This window comes from Taudactylus pleione, unplaced genomic scaffold, assembly GCF_031769625.1.
Source record: "Taudactylus pleione unplaced genomic scaffold, aTauple2 ptg000250l, whole genome shotgun sequence".
Lineage (NCBI taxonomy): Eukaryota > Metazoa > Chordata > Amphibia > Anura > Myobatrachidae > Taudactylus > Taudactylus pleione.
The window spans coordinates 10494592-10510647 of record NW_028284652.1 but is presented as its reverse complement, the minus strand read 5'-3'; the positions used below and the strand labels follow the sequence as shown (position 1 = coordinate 10510647).

The 16056-nt window shown below is 46.4% G+C and overlaps 1 pseudogene; it reads left to right on the top strand.

Moving 5' to 3' along the window:
* Positions 1-14505: 14505 nt before the first annotated feature.
* On the top strand, positions 14506-14624 carry LOC148515405 (5S ribosomal RNA; annotated as a pseudogene).
* The last annotated feature ends 1432 nt before the right edge of the window (positions 14625-16056 follow it).

Sequence of the window (16056 nt, the reverse complement as noted above, 5' to 3'; positions counted from 1 at the left end):
AGAGGGTGTCAGTGTCAAAAGCAACAGGGAGGTCAAGGAGAATAAGCAGAGAGTAGTGTCCTTTGGATTTGGCAGCAAGGAGTTCATTGCTGACTTTAGTGAGGGCAGTTTCTGTGAAGTGGAGTAGACGAAAGCCAGACTAAAATGGGTCAAGCAGGGAGTGGGAGGAAAGAAAGGTGGTAAGGCAGATGCAGACAATCCGCTTGAGGAGTTTGTAGGAAAAGGGGAAGAGTCAGTTGGGGCAGTAATTAGAGAAGAGTGTCAAAATCAAGGGTGGGTTTTTTAAGAATGGGGGAGACAAGGGTATGCTTCAATGCAGAGGGGACAGTTCCTGATAAGAGGGGGAGACTGAAGAGATGGGCAAGATGGGAACAGACATCAAGAGAAAGGAAGTGGAGGATGAGAGACGGGATAGAGTGAAGGGGGGTGGTGGAGGCAGGGTGGGGAAGATTTTACTGGATTAGTGCCATGACTTTATCTCCAGATGCTGGGGAGAATAAAGTCAGAGTTGGCAAAATGGATAGGGATAGGCAGGCTGGGGATGAAGGGTATGGGGTGGGGATGGTCTGGGGGAATTGCAAACAGAGTGACAAAGTAAAGGGCAGAGTGAGGATGGGGTGCGAGGAATGAGGGGAGAAGAAAAGGGAGTTGACAGTGGTGAAGAGATGAAGGGGTTGGAGGGCTGGGAGGAGATAAGGGTCTTGAAATAAGACTGTTTAGATAAGGAAAGGGCAGAACTGTAATTTTACAGCATCAATTTGAATTTATTTCTGCACCCATAACATCTCCCGACTATTCCTCTTAATAATACACTATTGAAGCTTATAAATTAACCAATACCGTTATATTACCTGCATTTTTTGACAATTTAACTATACTGCTCTATACCACAGTCTTTACTTCCAGCTATCCTGCCCAAATCCACACAATGTCCCCCTTTTTCTCAACTCCCCCCTCACTTAGCAGCTACAAAATCCTACATTCTACCACCTGTTCCCCCTTTAAATTATTAACAGGAGTGTGATTGGCCAGCTATTCAGGGGAGGGTGAGGCCGGACATTAATTCAAATTAATTAATCTCCGTCGGCCGACCGTGATTTCCTGGTATATAAAACATTGAAAACATTCCCAAACATCGGGAATCTGAGTCCAGAGAACAATATTGACTCAGGCCCTAAGAACAAAGATAGTCAAAATAATCCTGTTAAACCGGGGTGGCCAGACTTTTGGACTCGGTGATCTACTTTTAAAACTAAAAACCTTTCGTGATCTACCGAACCAAAAACAGGGACGTGTTCTGGAAAAAAAGGGGGCGTGACCTCACAGCGAGGGGCGTGGGGGTCTGTCCTGGCAAAATCACCCATAGTATCCCCAATTCAAATTACTTCACACAACAGCACAATCTTATTCACATTACACCACATAGTAGTGTTCCTTATTCACGTTACGACACACAGTAGTGCCCCTTATATACAATGCCCACAGTAGTGCCCCTTATGCAATGCCCCCAGTAGTAGTGCCCTTTATGCAATGCCCCCAGTAGTTGTGCCCATTATGAAGTTCCCCTGTAGTTGTGCCCATTATACAATGCCCTCTGTATTTGAGCCGCTTATGCAGTGCCCCAGTAGTGCCCTTTATGCAGTGCCCCCAATGCTGTGCCACCTGTAATGCCCCTTATGCTGTGTCCCGTAATGCCCCTTATTCTGTGCCCTTAGTAATGCCCCTTGTGCTGTGCACCCTCCGCTGTGCAGTACTTAGCTGTCTTCACGCGTATCAGCGCACGCCGCACCAGCTTCTCTCCGGCATCTGTCTGTGCCTGCCGCTGACAGGATCTAGCTAGATCCAGCCGGCGCACAGGCTCCTCACATGGCAGGCGACGCGGGTGACGTCATGATGTCAACCGCGCACTGCATGACTGGGAACGCTAGCCTCTGAAGTGAACAGAGGCTTCTTTAGTCTCTGTTCACTTCAGAGACCAGCGTATCCGAGTTGCTGTAGCAGATTGGTCGCGATCTAACGGTAGGAGTTCCGCGAGGTACCGGTAGATCGCGATCGACCTATTGGCCAGCCCTGTGTTAAACTCTACAATTAACATGGAGTATAAGTAAGGGTTTTAGTAGATGTTTGGCTAAAGATCCACTACGTTACCCATTAGTTGGGTCCCTAACATCCCTAATACTAACACATTATGTCCATTTATCCAGGCCCATACACTACGTCAAGATGAACTCCATCAGCTGGGTCCCTAACATCCCTAATGCTAACACATTATGTCAATTTATCCATGATTTACCTATAATAGTGTCCATTCTAATATGTAGACAGCAATGTAGGAACCTCTGCTGATTAAAAACACGTAAGAACAGATGGGAGTGGTGCTAATACCAAGCAGGAGCCTCAGTATACAATATATACACAAATATAGAAGAAAGGGGAAGGGGGTTTAAATTGCACACCAATTGTACTACAAATCTCGGTATGGTAGCTCCTTTTTTTCTCCCAGTATAGAACTCCTTCAGGTTCTAGTAAATGTGTTGTTATGCCTTAGAAAGAATCAACTTTATTACAAGTGACACAAATATTTGTTCCTGCAAAATGAGTTATCATTTTGGTCATTTCTTTTCTGGTTGCTTTTCATGGTAAAAGCCATACAAGGTATTGGATTTTCCAACTACTAACGCCAGTTAATATGAAATTGTTCCACCCTATTAACTTCTATTATTGCCTTCACCTGAAAAACAGCCAATAATAAGGTTCAGCCTCAGTTTTACAGCAATCCAATATTTCCTGCCCCTTCCAGTTAGAAATGGATGCCTCTTCCTTAGGACCAGTTCTCATCACTCACTTTCATGAAGACAACATCCATTTGGGTTATTTACCTGTAAATATCTTCCTAGCGAGAACAACAGCTCAATTGGAAATAAGGGTCTCTCGCTATAAAGTTGTTTCTAGAAAAATGGTGACAGCTTTTGGAGGGTGCACAAATATTTACAAATGCCTCAATGGATGAACCCTTGTCATATGCAGTGATTTCTTTAATTCATCTATTTAATATTCTGATTACATACCATTCTGGCTTGAAGATTACTAAGGAATACACCTTCTCATTCACACCCAAAACCAATAATATCCTTGGCCCAACTTGCATTATTTTACCCACCACACAATACTCAGAGAACCCTCCTCATGTGAAGATTTCTGTCCTCTCGTCTCTTTCTTCCAAACTCATGCAGAGGGCTAATAAATCTTATTTTGCTGGACAGACGGAAATACAGAAAACCGAGGATCTACTCCCATGATTGTACTGGGGGCCTACTCTTCATCTAAATGCTAAATACTTTATACTTGCTTGCTCCATTTGTGCCCAATACAAAAATAACTGGGTCCTCTCCTGTTTCTACATATGCCAGCCCAACCATGGACACATATTTCTATGGACTTTATGTAGATAACCTCCATTGAAAGGCTACAATACTATTTGGGGTGTGGTTGACTGATTCTCCAGATCAGTGTATTTCAGCCTTAACGTACTTAGGGGGTCATTCAGACCCGCTCACGAGCGGCAGTACGCTCGCAAGCGGGTCGATGTTCCCCACTGCGCATGACGGAGGGAGCTCCGTCGCGCGCATGCGCGAGACCTGGCGAGCGATGGGCTCTCCATCGCTCGGGGTCTCGCAGAAAAGGGGGTGTGCTGTCGATGTTGATTAACAGCACGCCCCCTTTGGTGAGCGTGCCTGCCAGACGGAGGCGTTCCCATGGGAACGCCTACTGTCTGAAGCCGGCCCCACTGACATCACTAGTGATGTCAGTGGGAGTGATTTTGGCTCTGATAGAGCCAAAATCACTCCAGGGCTTGCAGCAGGGAGACCCTACCGCAGGGTCTCCGTCGCAAGTCCGATGATCGTGATAGTCAAGACCATCGCGACCATCATCATGGCCGCTCGCATATGCTGTGGGTGGTCACCCACAGCTATGCGAGCGGCCAGGAGGCCGCTCCATTTTCATGGAGGAGGGCCCTGATTCAGAGCGAGCGCTCTGGTCAGAGCGTTCAGCTCTGAATCAGGCCCTGATTCAGAGCCGGACGCTATTTTTTTTTTGGAACGGCTCCTGGCCACTCGCATAGCTGTGGGTGACCACCCAAAGCTATAGCGAGCGGCCAGGAAGATGGTCACGATGGTCAAGACCATCGCGACCATCGGGCTTGCGATGAGACCCTTGTGGTAGGGTCTAGTTGCCGCAAGCCCGAGAGAGATTTCGGCTCTAACAGAGCCGAAATCTCTCCCACTGACATCACTCGTGATGTCAGTGGGGCCGGCCCCAAACAGAGGCGTTTGGGCAGCCACTCCCCCGGCCCATCCACCAAAGGGGGCGTGCTGTCACTCAACATCGACATTGCCCGTTGCTATCCGGGTCTCGCGCATGCGCACGACGGAGCCGGCTCCGTCGTGCGCATGCGCTTTGGGCCACCATCGACCCGGTTGCGAGCGCTCAGCACTTGCGACCGGGTCTGAATCAGGCCCTTAGGGCCTGATTTAGAGATGTACACAAACCCAATTGTTTGCGTACCTCTCTGATGTTTCTGGGTCTGGGCAGGCTCCGTTTTGTGCATGTGTAGAACGTGTGCTGCATGCTCGCAGACCCCTTAGCCGCAGCATGATACACATGCTGCGGCATTTGGGAGCAGCGACCAGTACTGTTCTCCAAAACAGCCGGCCACACCGAGAAAGTCTCACCTTATGCAGCCTGGCCAAAGCGATGGTTGCGATGGTGATCTGAGGCAGCTGCACTTGGATGGCGGATGCATGCAGGAGGTGTCTATTTTCTACAGAACCCTCCTGCTGTATTTGCATTTACTGCACCACCGCTTCCTTACTGCTGCACAATACCGTTCATCTATGAATCAGGTCCTTAGCCAACATCTTTGTCCAGGAGCCCTAAGTAAATTTTGTATGACTGGGGCTCACAATTTATTTTGAAATACTGGCTGTCTTTTTGTAAATGTATTGGTGTAAAACTGAATTATTCTACCATCTATCGCCACAAAACAAAAGGGTAAAACAAGATGTAGAGGTAATGCCTAAGGAATTATATATCGTCTTCACAAGATAATTGGGTAGAAATCAATCCAGAGGTGCGTCTATATTCATAGTAAGTCCTGTTCTGTGTTGTGTGCACTTGTGATTGCGCTCTCACCACTGATAAGTAGGGAAGTCATGCTGGATCCTGTGTTGCTGCAAAAACTTGTAATAGGTATTAGCTATGGGGTGTGACTTCAGTACCACATCCAAGTTGCACTCTCGTAAACACCCAACTCTGTGCTACAACTCTCACTGGGATGGTATTGATGCTGAATGTACAATTAGGATTGAAGTAGACCCAAAATAGAGACGCAGAGTCTCATGTATCGGTGTCCTTCACCAGGAACCTCACCTGCAAGGGGTTTTGAGCTTTGCTGTTCCGGATATTCAAATTGCAGCCCTCTCACTGGGTTCCTATGTACAGGCTGGTGGGAGCGAATACAGAGCCTGAGCTACATTCAACTGTGTAAAGTTCTGATGAACAAGATCCATTGACTGGAACGCTGACCTATCATTGGGTGCAAGCAGACGCTATTGCCTAGAACGAGAATGATAATTTTAGCCCATACGCTGTTGAAAGACCATCAGGGAAGGCACAAATGCATAACAGAACTGTCTGCGGGAGCTGAAGGATTTGTTGGCACCAGTAGAAGAAAAGCTTGTCCAACTGATATAGTATGTGGACCAACACAGTAAGAGAAGCAAGAGATCCAAAGGCAGAACAGAGAGATGATCCAATGCTTCTATTCAGCCACCTAGGACACTTTCAGTGACAATGCCCAAATACATCATTCAAGGAGCAGTTAACACTGAAATTTCTCTTGGTTGAGAGAGGGACAAATCATGGGGCCAGAAAGGGAGAGACGCAGAGTCTAATGTCAATGCCACCATGTTATGCAAAAAAAGACCATCATTGGATATGCAACAAAGTATGCTAGGCACGAGATCACAACTGGCAAAAGTTACACCACAGTGTTTAAGGCAGGTTGGGGATGGGAGCCCGGCACAAAAAGACCAACAGCGGCATCCCAATGCTGAGAATGCCGACAGGGGACACGTATGTACCCTAACCTTTCCTCCTTCACACCCTAACCCTCCCTACCCCACACTCTAACCCTCCGCCCTTAGTCCCTAAACCTAACCCCCCCTGTCCGTAGCCTAACCCTAACCTCCGCCCTCTCGCAGCCTAACCGTAAACCCTCCGGGATACCTAAACCTAACCCTCCCCCCAGCGGCTAACAGCTAAGGGCGCCCACTTACCATCTAGGTATCGGCATATGCCCTCATGTCGGGATTCCGGTGCTGGTGTCCTGTCCGCGGTTTGGAACTTTGTCAGCCGGCATCCCAATGGTCGGCAATTTAACTACATCCCGTTTAAGGCAACACTTTGCCCATCTCCAAGGGAAGAAGACAGACACCTGTGTTTCTTTATTTTTCAAACTATTTTTATTTTGGCTCTATACAGAGATAACAAGTAATGCGCTGTAACTACAAGCGTGTGCCCGCAAGACACTGTGGACAACACAGTCGCTGTCCGACAGTCCTTGCTTCTGGCTAGCGGAGTGGCTAGAACAGTACTGGCAGATAGATCATAACTAGATAGACACCAGAAGGTAGTCAGTGAATATGTTGACAGAGTTAAAAGGTCAACATTGTTAAAAGGTCGACTAGTCATGTCAGCTTTTCACCCTGGGCGAAGGGACTGCATAGGGACTATGCTCTTCAGCATAGGAAAGAATAAAACAAAAACAGTGATAAACTTTAGAAGGCTGTAATCAGATTTGATTACTAAAATTGTTAGTTTATCTGTAGCTAAGTTTATTATATAATGAATAATAAAATTGATTGATTGGATAGCTAGTCAGGGTAGGTGGAGATCGGACATGAAGAAATATGTTTTATTTAATCCAATGCTTTCTTGTAAATTTGCTATTGTCTGTATTTTATGCAGTTTGTCCTCAAACCACACAATTTATAGGCTTGCATTTTGGAGACTAAAAGCAAACCAATGCTGTTTGGTGGTTTTATAACCCCTAAATACTATGCAATTTAAGCAAGTCTGAGTGGTAAATATGGATAAAAAACATCTGATTTTACCATATATATATATACTGTAGGCCAGTGCTACTCAGCATCAGCCCAGTCCTCTGGGGGTTAAATCCTATCAGTCTCCCGCTATCGCTATAGCTGAATGATGCTAGCAGTGCCCCCATTCACATAAATGTTGCTGTTAGTGCTCCCATTCATATTAATGACGCTATTAGAGCCCCCATTATACAGAGGATGCTAATAGGGCCCCCATTTTTATTAATGATGCTAATAGGGCACCCATTCATATTAGTGATATTAGTAGCTCTCTATTTTTATTAATGAAACCAGTTTATTCACTGTATGTAATGTGCTGACATGTGACAGAAGTGTGAGAACATGAGGTGTGAGCTGTCTCGCCTGTCAGAGGTATGTCTAATCAGCTGCCTTTTTTCTGTCAGGTTTCATGTACGGTTTTGTTATCTATGTTATAAATGTCATGGTTTGCATATCTTCCACTTGAAACAAAGGTGTGCTTTAAAACATGCTAATATGTGAGGCTTGGCCTATAGTAATATCCCTCCCTGCCACTAGCAAATCCCACAATCTCTAAACCGCAGGGCTATAACAAGGGCAGTGTGGCTGGAGGGGCCACCCCTGGTGCAGAGCTCCATGACTACCCACCATTTGCCCCACAAAAAGTCACCCATGTGGGTTACCAGGCCAACAGCTGTCCGTCTCTCAGATAGAGAACCACAGCTGAGAAGAGATGTACTCAGGTCCCGGCTCCTTGCTATCTGCAGTAATATATTAAACTTATTTAGTAGTTTATATTTAAATGTCGGTAATTTATCCAGAACTATAGAGCACCATGTAATGGGAGTCTCTCTTTGGTTTCCTTTGTGTAGTGATAAATGTATAAAAACTGTTGTGGCCGGGTACCTGTCCGGAATACCAGCACCCCTCCACCCCCCAGGTGGCCAAGATGACAGCCGCGACACAGAAGGGGTTTACCCTCTTGCTGTGATGCCATTTTCAAATTGACAAATGGCGCCAGGTGTATTAAACTTGCTGTAATTTTTATTTTTGTTTGCAATCTATTTTTATTGAGAACAAAATCAGTAGCAGACACTGAAAAAGACATATACATAATATCATCATAATAAACAAATCCAACATAATAAAATGTATACATAGAAATAAAGTAGGTCGCATGTTAACAATTATTCAGCCTGATTCAAATCCACACAAAACAGAAATACAAAATAAAAATCTTAGAAACAATGAAAGAAAAAAGGGGAGGGGGTAAGGGGTAATAAGTATGTCACCATATCTATGAAGGTAAATATGGAGGGGAAGAGTTGAAGTAGGCATTAAATTCCGAGAACCCCTTAAACTCCAGCCAATCAAACCAGGTGCCCGAAAGGCAGAGAATGTCAGTTTATTGGAAGATGTAAGGTCCTCCATAGTCATGTAATGGCCGATTCTCTGGAATCAACTTGAATTAAGGGGTCGCACGGGAGACCTCCAGAAACATGGGACAGTTGCTCTTGCCGCATTCATTAAATGCCGGAGTAAAGATTTCTTGTACTGAGAAATGGACATGTCCATTAAGTTAAACAGCCAAAATTCAGGCATGTTGAGAAGCGGGAGACCAGTAATCTTCTCTGAGATCTCACAGTCTGCCAGAAGCCAGCCAAGACCGGACAATGCCACCAAATATGTAGTGTAGTGCCGGGCGCCTGACCGCACCTCCAGCAGAGATCAGAGAGACTCGAGAACACTTGCTGGAGAGTTATGGGGCATCTATCGAGACAAAATTTTATACTGTGTCTCAACAACCTGTATTGAGGAAGAGCTGGCAAAGGTATAACTATATATTCAACACCATTGGTCCTCCGTCAACTCTCTGTTCAGGTCCCTTTGCCATGCAGCAACAAAAGCAGGCAGAGTATCCGTGAGACCATCTAGACAGAATTGATATAAAATGGATATTGTCTAGGTGGTGTTTGGGAGAGACACAGCGACTGAAATGAAGTTGGATCCCACCCATCCTTACGGGCCGGTAGCGAGGAGACATAATGTCTGAATTGAAGGTAGATCCAAAATGAGTTAGATGGAAGACCAAATGTACTCTGAAGGTCTGTAAAAGATCGCAGTCCACCTGCATCCACCAAGTGTCCCAAATATGAAATACCCGCGGAAGACCAGGCAGAAAGTGATATTGGTGACAGCCCAGGTGGAAAATCAGGATTATAGACCAAAGGTGTTGGGAAGAAATAACTGTAATTTTATGTGCAGCAGCCTGGACTGCATGAGGCGAGGTAACAGGTAAAGTCCTGGCTATGAGACAGTTCATTTTCAAATTGCATCCCGTTGATTAATTTCTAGTACTTGGCCTGCTGGTCTCTGAAGCATGTGTTGTTCCGTTAGTGCATATATTCAGTGTCTTACTTTCCCTCGCTGCTCTAAGCCACAATATTGCTATTGATGGGTCACTTTCTCTAATTTATTTTATTCTTTTGGATGCATTTCCAATTCAATAACGTCACACGGCCTTGCTTTTCATTGCACTTTGGGACTGATACAGAGTTGGGAACAGAGAGAGAGATAGCACTTAACTGCGAACCTGGGCAAAAGATGTTGCAATGTAAGGGGTGTAAATACAAACATTTTTTTGCATGTAGTGTAAATACTGGCTGCTTTTGCATGTAGCTCACAAATACTGCACAGCTTTATTATTACACTGCGCTTTAGATGTCAGTTTGGACACCACCCTCCCGAATCTAAATCTCTCTGCACATTTAAATATGCCCCACCTGCAGTGCAGCATGGTTTCACCAAGATGATCAGTTGAGAGAGCAAAATGTCAGTTTATAAAGCTCCAGGTGAAAATGCTGAAATGATGCAGGTGTGAGCTTCATGTGTTACTGATTCAATTAAGAGTAGCACTATATGGCAGCCGGTTTATGTAAAGAAGCCGACATCAGCCCAGCCTGAGGCTATCATTCGGCAAGTGTCCTGACAAAGACTCGCTGACTTCAGCCTCACCACCGATACCTACTCACTGAGAGATTACCTTCGGCGGCCAGCAACACCCAGCAAGACGCCGCTTGATACTAGGGCGGTGTCTACCTCAGCTGCTCCACACCAGAGCCGCACCGCTATTAGCATCGGAAGACTCCAGGCCCGGATTTCCCACAAGGCAACCTAGGCGCTCGCCTAGGGCCCCGCGAGTCCCAAGGGGCCCGTGTATGGGCCCCTTTCGCTGGGCCCTAGACGGGCCCCTTTTCCCCAAGAAATCTGGCCGGTCAAAATGCTCCTAGAGGAGCACTGTGCGAGTACCGCGTGACATCACGAGTTCACGAGGACCCGCTTTTACTCCCAGAGTCCCGCTGCGGCGCCGTTGTCTGCACTGTCACAGAGTGACTGTGCATAAGAGGGAGGAGGAGGGTCACCGGGTCCTCCGACCAACCTCATCCAGCTCCAGCCAACCCCCAGCACAGCAGCCTCTGCCACTGACTGCCAGGCTTGCAGCTTGCCACCAGCAGCACGCACCAGTGGCACCCAGCGAGGAGCAGAGGGACAGACCAAGGCAGAGTCTGGCTGAGTGAAACAATGACCAAGGATCCAGATCTCAGGGAATCACAGCAACCAGGCAGGTAGGGTCAAGTACTGTGCTATTCTCAACTACTCTAATACCTGTATAGACTGAATTATGTAGGATTTATTTTTTATGGTAGGTGGGGTCTGGGAGGTGGACAGGACTGCCTTATATTATAAGCATATAGTAATATACATTATGATGATCATGATATTATCAGTACATCAATCCAGGATGATGGTATTTTCATGTTAGATACTTGGAATATACTTTTACTATAATGCAGTCCTTTCCACTCCCCACCTACCATTAAAAAAAGAAATCCTATAGCGTACTTTTAAAAAAAGGGGAGGGTGTAATGGTGATGACTCATCCCCATCATTGTACTAAGCTGAGCACAGTCACACACACAATACTGGGCATGGCCACACCACAGCCCCCACTGCAGATGCCACCTCTAATCCTTAGCACTCCTCTGGCTTATGTGTTGTATTTAATGGATAATGAGTAAAACCTTAGGGTAGTAAGTTTAGTTTAGGTTATGGTATTAGGGATAAGGTACTAGGGTTGGTGTATCGATTTGGGTTAGGGTATTAGGGTCAGATTAGGTATTTGAGTTGGGGTATTAGGGATGGTGTAGGGTTTAGCGGTATTGGTTAGGGTCAGGTTTGATCTTAGGGTTGAGTTAGGGTCAGCATTAGGGTAGGGATGCTTTGCATGCATCAGGAACGCAAATAAAGTACTATGGATTAAAAGGAACAATCAAGAAAGTGGATATGTGCGCAATAAATTCATGCAGCAGGTAAGTGAGTGACTATAGGTATCCCAACACCTGTAAATATATCTGATTGTGAAAAAAAGAGTAGCAATCACATAACCTGCTCTTGAATGACAATCAACCTGGATATGTTTCTCAGGTGGTATCTCTTCACTGGACAATGATCTGTATAACGTATATATCTCTAGGGAAATGTCCTCTCAGAGATCATAGTATACCCCAGAAGAGATAAAATAAATGCATAGAGTGAAGTACGTTTTTTTAATAAACATGAATGACAATAAAAACAAAAATTAAATCAATGAAGACAAAATGTATATCCCTGAGGTGATCTAAATCAAACAAAGGCAGGAATATGCAGCATATATTCCTATGGAGGTATCCCACATGGACAATAAAGTGCAATTACCGGATGGTCCAATAAATAAAGCGTGTAGTAATGTCTCAGTGGAAGTCCCGGGTTCTCCGCTGGGCACTGCTCACTTCATCATCCAGTTCAGCTCTGCATGGCATAAGTCCAAGGAGATAATCCATAAAAAACACCACCGCGTTTCGATCCCATGTACTGGGGTCTTTTTCATGCAGACAATAAGCTATTGTCAGTTGTAGGTGGTGGCGAAGCACTTCTGGAGAACCCGCTAGCAGGAGGAGCTCGTCCAGGTATGGTAGCAGCCGGATCCCCTGATTCTGCAGATTTGCCGCCATGATAGTCAGAACTTTGGTAAACACCCTTGGGGCTGTGGACAGGCCAAAGGGTAGCGCCCAGAACTGGGTGTTGCTGTAGTATAGCAAACCGGAGATAACACTGGTGAGAAGGCATTATAGGGACATGTAGGTATGCGTCGTGAATATCCAGTGATACCATAAAATCCCCAGGTTCCATAGCCAGTATGATGGAGCGTAGGGTTTCCATCCTGCACCTGGGCACCCTGAGGAATTTGTTCAGGGATTTGAGGTTGATGATAGGCCGATGAGACCCATTCGGCTGCTGCACCAGAAAGAGAGTAGAATAACCAGTCCCTCACTGGGACAGTGGGACTGTCAATATTACCCCTGCTTGCAGCAAGGACTGTATGGCTTTCTGGATCTGTAAAGCCTTGTTCTTGTCCGAAGAAGGGCCTGTGCAGAAAAAACGGTGAGGAGGTCTTCGAATTGGAGGGTGTACCCGTGAGAGACCACTTCTCTTACCCAAGTGTCCTTGATGGTTTGACACCAGCCCTGGGCGAACTGAAGAAGTCGGCCTCCCACTCTGGGATCCCCTCAGGCTGAGGGTTTGTTATCTGGTTTGGAAGCAGAGTGTCTTGTGCTCCAGGTCTGTTTCTTAGGCTTGGCAGTCTTCTTTGCAGCTGGCAGTCTAGGAAAGGACTTCCCTTTGGGTTTTCCTTGAAGACAAAAGGACCGAAAGGAAGAAGTTTGAGCCTTTGAAGGGGCAGATGCAGAAGGCAGAAAAGCACATTTCGATGCTGCCAATGTGTCAACAAACTTGTCCAGGTCTGGACCAAACAAGATCTCCCCATTGTATGGTAAGGCTTCCAGGCCTTTCTTCGAATCAGCATCTGCCCTTCAGGAATGCAGCCACAGGGAACGGCCAAGACTCTGGAGATAAGTAGACTGGCATCCAGTAGCGTTCCCGCTAGGCTGTTTGAGCGGGGCGCGGCGCCCTGCCCTCCTTCTGGAGGGCAAAAAGCACCCTGCCCTCCAGGAGGAGGGCAAAAAGCGTCCTGCCCTCACAGCCTGCGGGTGCCGTTCTCACCCGCGGGACGCAGTGTCCCGCGGGTGGAGAAACATGCGGTGACCCAGTCACCGCCGTAGAATAGACGCCGGACGCATGCGCCCGGCATCTATTCTCCCTTTCTGCAGCGCTTGGGGGCTGCCCGGCATGTCCGTAAGTGCCGGGCACGCCCCCAAGTATGACGCAAAGGGGACGCGTCTTATAGACACGCCCCCTTTTCATGACCACGCCCCCTTTTCGGGCACGCGCACAAGGTTGCCCTCTCTAGCTCCGGCGCCCTGCCTGCCGCCGGAGCTAGAGTTAACACTACATCCAGAGCACCCTCACCAATGTGGGATGCAGAGCAGCCGCATTCCTAATGTGGCCAACCAATGACACCTTATTCTAAGGAGCTTCCTGTGGTACAGGAGGAGTCTGCATAATCTGTGGTAGAGAAAAGGCAGCACAAGGGGGTTCCTCTACTGTTGTAGGGGGGGTTTGAGGTGCAGAGAGGATTATAACACCTCACACATAACCCTTCCTGAACCAAATCCTCCTCACTTAAACTTGCAGCACATAACCTGCAAGATAGCAGAACTGGTGCAGCATTGTGCTCGTTACCCTTGTCAGACATGTCTGACACACAATATGGCACTGCGCAATCACTAGTATATACATCTGCATCCCAAAAGGAAAACCTTTACAGATTCAGACGGGTCAAAGGAATTTGCTATTAAAAGCTTCATGAACTGTATGTCCTCTTCCGTCATTTATATGTTGGCGTGCACTTGTGGAATCAAATATATTGGCAAGTCTAAAAGACTACTCAAACTACGCATTCAAGAACACATCAGGAATATTAAAAGTCATGCAGTGTCCAAACATTTTTAACCAAACATAATTCAAATCCCGAGGCTCTAATGTTCAAAGCTATTGAATATGTGACCCTAAGTGATAAAGGAGGTGATTTAGGAAACCTTTTAGCCAGATGGGAAATGTACTGGATTTTTTAACTTAATACCATGGCTCCCAAAAGATTCAACGAGAGCTACGAAATTGCACCTTTCCTGTAAGGAATCAACAAGAAGATGGACAGAATTGGTCATTACTACCATACCAACATGACAATACCCATACAAGTGGGCACCCTGATGGGTTGAATCATGTTTTTGGGCCTGACAAATATCTGAGAGGGAGACCCCCAGAGAATATCAGGTGTAGTAACATATCCAAATTACATGGCGTTACAAATTAACCCTACTGAAAAACCGGTGATTTGAATAAGGAGAGGAAGGAACTTGGGAGTAGCTACACTCATACCAGTATGCGTGTGCCCAAACTTGTCCGATCTTGGAAGCTATACATGTCTGGGCCTGGCCAGTACCTGGATGGGAGACCTCCGGGGAAGACCTGGTGGTGTAGATACTAGAGTCCAGAAGGGTGAACAAATCACCTTGGTAGTACATCACCTGAAAAAAACTGTCACCTTGGGAATAAGGCACCCTAGAAGAAGCAGTTCTAAGCCATTCAAAATTTAACAATGCACTTTTTGACTATATTCTAAACTCTGGAGGACTACAATCTAACCCAATCATCTACCTCATCACTATGAAGACTCTGGCCCAGATTCAGAGCGCTCGCTCTGAATCAGGGCCGTCCCTCCTAGTTTTTGGAGCGGCCTCTTGGCCGCTCGCATAGCTGTGGGTGTCAAGACTATCGCGACCATCGGGCTTGCGACGAGACCCTGCGGTAGGGTCTCGCTGCCGCAAGCCCTGGAGTGCTTTTGGCTCTATCAGAGTCAAAAGCACTCCCACTGACATCACTAGTGATGTCAGTGGGGCCGGCCCCAGACGGTAGGCGTTCCCATGGGCTTGGCCGTCGTTATTCGGGTCTCGCGCATGCGCACGACAGAGCCGCCTCCGTCGTGCGCATGCACACTTGGGCAACATTGACCCGCTTGCGAGTGCACAGCGCTCGCGAGCGGGTCTGAATTAGGCCCTCTATTCACAAAATGACTCATTTATGAAATATGAACCTTTTTACCAATTGGATTATGTATTATTCAAACATCACACACACATTCCTTAACCTAATTTTTCAGAATATTTTTTAATTCATTATGTAATGATAAGCTACTGTGTTTTATCACAAGTTTCTAACAACCATAAATCCCTTTTCTTATAATTATTATACTATATATTCATGATGAATTTTGCTTAATTCCAGGTATTTTTAATATACCACTTGGTATCTAAACACACTAGTGATACATGGTAAGCGGAAAACGAAGGCCGGATGTACAACACATGCATCAGGACTGTAAGGGCGGAAGCCACGAGTCATCTAAGCCATGCCTCAGATATCCGGAAGCACACGAAACGAAGTATACAGACAGACGCGACGGAGTAGTCCTGAGAGCAGCACACATGCGGCAACAGAAGAGGGCGGAAATGACGTATCGCTCAGTATCCCGGACGCAAGGTGCCATTACAGATGATGAGATACACCTGATGACACTACATGCGTGCACCCAAAGAGGGCGAAAGTGACATACTGCTCACGATCGCGGACAGACCGGTGCTAGTGAATAAGTTTTCGAACGTTCAAAAAATTTTAGATGTACCTTACTAAGTGTAATTATATGCTCCCACTGCTAGTATCTATCTACACCTTACATAGAAAAGGGAGGTGTAGGCAATATTCACCAGGTGCAGGGTTCAACCCTGACCCGGAAGTGATCAATCCCTAATGAAATAAGAGGGGGTATAAATAGGTGAACCTCACACCTTGACCACTATCCCCATGAAGAAGTCAGTAGACGAAATGCGTTGGGACCCCTATCTCTTGTCCTAGGAAA